The sequence below is a fragment of the Magallana gigas genome, chromosome 1, assembly GCF_963853765.1.
Source record: "Magallana gigas chromosome 1, xbMagGiga1.1, whole genome shotgun sequence".
NCBI lineage: Eukaryota > Metazoa > Mollusca > Bivalvia > Ostreida > Ostreidae > Magallana > Magallana gigas.
In genome coordinates this window covers 70,114,845-70,120,037 of record NC_088853.1, presented here as the reverse complement: position 1 = coordinate 70,120,037, position 5,193 = coordinate 70,114,845, and positions in this window count along the sequence as shown.

The following is a 5,193-nucleotide window of genomic DNA, read 5'->3' as shown; positions in this document are numbered from 1 at the left end:
AATAATTTGACCTCTTTCTACAAACTCGATTAAGAGTAGAGGCAATACAGATAGGTTGTAAATAATAATCACCGTTATTGGTTATGGTGTCCCATTTCGCATTACACTCCATGTACGATATATATTTTTAGAACAAAAGTAAAGACTTTGATTCGGTAATTTAAAAAAAAAATCTGAATTTAAATAAAGTATAAATTAAATGCCACCCACTTTTGTTAGCAAATTTTCTTATAATCCTTTAATTTTTGTAGATTCCTAAGAAATATTGATCAATCTTTCTAACAGTTTGATTACAGACAAATATTTTTACCAACAGTTGTTTGTTTTTCCTTTTAACCGAATTTACTTAATCTTTACATTTATTTTGTTTTTGCACTGCCAATTATCCCATATGAGATATTGTTTCCTAAATGGATTATTTAATCTTATTTTGGCAGTTGGTGCCGTCCTGAGGAAGATTGGTTTGTACCCACCAGATCGTGCCAAGCAAGTCAAAAATAAACCAGTCGTAAAAAGAATGTTATAAAATCATCTATTTTATTATTATTCATTAATAATCGAGTCAAAGTTAAAAACATTGGTGGCGACGTCGTTTAGATATTGTAATAACAACCATACGACAAAGACTAGTTCGGACATTGTTATAACAACCATACGGCAGACACTGATTTCGACATTGGTATAACAACCATACGACAAAGACTGGTTCGGACATTGTTATAAGAACCATACGGCAGAAACTGGTTTGGACATTGTTATAACAACCATACGACAGAAACTGGTTTAGAAATGGTCATAACATCCATATGACAAAGACTGGTTCGCGACGAGAAATTTAGCGACGACGAGCCTATGCACACGTGAATGAATTTTGTTTACAGTAAGTTATAATTGGTTATTACAAATATTTTGAGAAAGTTTAACTTTGTGATTCCCTTTCTTTCTGACCTCAGTCTTCTGATTCTTGTTTTATCTCAACAAGCAAACGAAGCGGAAGATGGGATATGCCATTAAAAAACCGTATCATTCAATATATAAATAGACTACTTACTATTATATATTGACTTATGAAAACAATAACGAAGTTTGTATATTGCAAAATATGTGCACAGATCCTTATAAATTTTGAGAACTATTTTTAAAGTTTAATAGGATTTCCCGCTGAAAATCTTCTCAAACATATGATAAATGGGTTCCCATATTTATTTACAATGTGTAAAGGATATATTTGCTCCACAGGACGAAAAACCATCTTTAAGCAAGTCCTTAAAGGTGGCTTAAAGGTGACTTAAAGGAGCTTAAAGGCTATACAACCTTTAAGCCGCCTTTAAGTCACCTTTAAGCAAGTGTTTATAGGTCCTTAATGTCCAAACTTCTTTAAGCCACCTTTAAGCCACCCTTAAGCTACTTTTAAGCATCTTTAAGTGGCATTTACGCTCTCTTTACACTGCCTTTACACTGTCTTTAAGTGGCCTTTAAGTCAATATTGATCAAGCTGAACAATAAAAACATATATTAAATGCAAAAGCTCTTTTATAGAGATGGGAGGGGGTCATCCGAGTGATAATATAATTTCCAAGGAAGGGGGGGGGGTGTTCCAGGCGGTTTTAATCGTCGCTCCATTAAACACAGATCGCTATCATCAGCACCGCTCCGATGGACACAGATTGCCGTTCTAAAATTCTTTATAATTTTTGGGTGGTTTCAAAATTATTGTAGGGGTGAGCGCAGTGTCTGTATCTTAATATGTGCATAAAACTAATTACAGTATGTTTGTTTCCTATTATAAATTAATCGGTGAAAAAAAATCTTTCTCTCTCTCTCTCTCTCTCTCTCTCTCTCTCTCTCTCTCTCTCTCTCTCTCTCTCTCTCTCTCAGTTCATCCGGTTATTAAACAAAATAAAGATAATGAACTAAAAATGCATGATTTAATTTGTTAATCGGTTTAAGGTTTGTATTTTTTTTTCAATTTTCATTATTTCTAACTCTAGATCTGCTAGATACATAAAAGATGAAAAGACTCTCAACTGCCTTTGTTATATCGGGCAGGATATTACTGCTTTGTTTGTCTAGACATAGTTTTGTTCGTTTGTGTATATCTAATTAGAGTCTATTGTTTGTCCAACTTAAGAAAACCCATGGAACTAACACAGAATATACAAGATATACACAACAGTTGTGTCGTGTGCCCAGGTGCATGTTTGTGTATATCTAAGTTAAAGTCTATTGTTTGTCAAACTTAAGAAAACCCCTGGAACTAACACAGAATATACAAGATGTGTATTACACAACAGGTGTGTCGTGTGCCCAGGTGCACGTCAGGGTTTCTAAAGGGGTTGAATCTTAGTATATACGAGTATACGATAAGTCTAATGAATAAAAGTTAATTTACATTTGTAATTTATTTTCAAAGTATTATTTCCTAGCTCTGGGTTTCAAAGATGTTACGTCTACAAATTAACGATACATGTATGTAAGAGTAAAATCTTGAGGCTAATTAATTAATGTACCGGTGATCATAAATAGGGGTTGATTATTTAAATATATGTATAAGGGTAAATATGTCAAATATACCCGGCCTGGCACATCATACAATTGTATGTACAAGTCATTTGCAATTGCCACATGCAGTAAATACGTCACCGGTAATTGGTAATTTTGTTTGTTATAGAATTAATAGTTTATAAATCATGTACATACAATTACATGTAAATATTTAAACATATTGGAACGGCGCCGCGATCATGAAAACCGGGAAATTGCGAGAAATTGAACAAATACCCTAATAGTATCAATGCATTTAATAAAAGAAATGATTTCATTTTCTTTCTTACATTTTTATACCTATAAATAAGATGAACGTATATCTACTCGGTTTAAATTTATTAACTACATGTAAGAAAGCCTACTATAGTGAACCTAACGGTTTCCATTTAGGTATAATATTTTTTTGTTCACTGAAGACCAAGTTCCGTATTTCATTCTAAATACATGCATGCATGTAATTTATAAATTAGATGTAATTGATTGTTACAAACTTACATTTTTATACCTATAAATAAGATGAACGTATATCTACTCGGTTTAAATTTATTAACTACATGTAAGAAAGCCTACTATAGTGAACCTAACGGTTTCCATTTAGGTATAATATTTTTTTGTTCACTGAAGACCAAGTTCCGTATTTCATTCTAAATACATGCATGCATGTAATTTATAAATTAGATGTAATTGATTGTTACAAACTGAATGGTTTGTCAAAATCTTTTCAAGTAAACACATTCAATACAGTGATTCAATATCCACTGATATATAGGATATAAAAACGCTTATATATATATGTAAGTTGCCGTGGAGCAGAGGATGTGTGGTGATGCTAGTAAACTAAGGGTCCCGGGTTCAATTATCGCCGTGGCCGGTTTTTTTTTTATTTTTTTTTTTCATTTTTCTTTCTAGAACAAAAACCGTTTTAATACCTTTTCTTTCATAAAGTTAATACATTTTGCTGGAAATTAAGCACAATATTGAATTATTTTTTTTAATGGCTTAAAGGTGGCTTAAAGGTAGCTTAAAGGTGGCTTAAAGGTGGCTTAAAGAAGTTTGGACATTAAGGACCTATAAGTTGTCCTTAAAGGTGGCTTAAAGATAGTCTTTAAGCTGCCTTTAAGCCATCTTTACGCTTTCTTTAAGCCACCTTTAAGCAATACATATAGCTTAAAGGTAGCTTAAAGGTGGCTTAAAGATCGTCGTTAAGCTACCTTTACACACCTTTAAGCTATTTTTAAGGAGGACTTAAAGATGGTCATTCATACTGTGCTCGGAATAGTCCAATTTGGGCTAGTTGTTTTCACTGCTTTGTTTTTATAAGACTCTAGCAATGTCATGTATTACATGTAAATCAAGTGAAAAAAAGTAAATTTATTTTGGGTTTTGTTCAGCGATATTGCATTCAAACGATCACAAACACGGATGTTCTGAACGTTTACAACTGTGCTACTGAGTTAAAAGCTTTGCTACGGATGATAACTGTTGCGCAACTGGCATTTCCAGCTGCTTTAGTCATGTTTACAAACGTGTTATTGACGTTATCAAATCTATTAGTAAAATTCACATGTACGTCATTGAAGTTTAAAAGAAGGCTATTTAAGCTCACATATATGCTATTGAAGTGTGAAGGTGAGTTGCATAATAAAGGATGCAGGTACTTTAATGAAGTTAACATGCATACTCTTAAGATTATAGCGTGTTATTTAATAAAACATATGTGCTTTTTAAGTTTATATATATGCTTTTTAAGATTATATCAGTCCTTCAAGTTATGCGGTACATTATGTCAGACTACATGTACTCCATTTTAAATATGATTTTTCCTGCCCCATAGGTTTTCATTTCTTTATTTTGGATTATTTTTACATGTTAGTTATAATTTGCTCTTGATTTTGTTTCATATATTCGTTTTGCAGCGAATTAAGTGATTTTTTTTTAAATATTACACTTGCTGCAAACAATATGTATTAACAATTGGTTTTGTAACATTTATTCTAAATTTATGAACAAAGACCACACATCTTGGACAAGATTTTGCTTGTTTGTTATCTAAGCATGCAGAAAATGCATCACTAAAGTCGTAACATCTGGGATCAGTGTCAGGTTTACAGATAGCGTGAGTTGTCGTTGTCGTCTGGGAACAGAGACCACAGATAAATGGACATTGCAACGCTGTCCCATGATGGAGACATGCTGTACTAATAAAGTTAAAATAACCACATTTCGGATCAGTGTCATAACATCCATTGGTACACGGGTCTGTAGTAAAAGAATGTGTTGTAGTTGTAGTAGGCGTGATCGTTGTTGTTGTGGGCGTGGTCGTTGTTGTAGTGGGCGTGGTCGTTGTTGTTGTGGGCTTGGTCGTTGTTGTAGTGGGCATGGTCGTTGTTGTAGTGGGCGTGGTCGTTGTTGTTGTTGGCTTGGTCGTTGTTGTTGTTGGCGTGGTCGTTGTTGTTGTTGGCGTGGTCGTTGTTGTAGTGGGTGTGGTCGTTGTTGTTGTGGGCGTGGTCGTTGTTGTTGTGGGCGTGGTCGTTAAGGTTGGCGAGGTCCTTGTTATAGTAAACGACATGATTGATTTTGTGGAAGGCGTTGATGCTGTAATCAAAAAAGGAATTGTACTGTGTTAAATTCTGTCGAACATTGTTA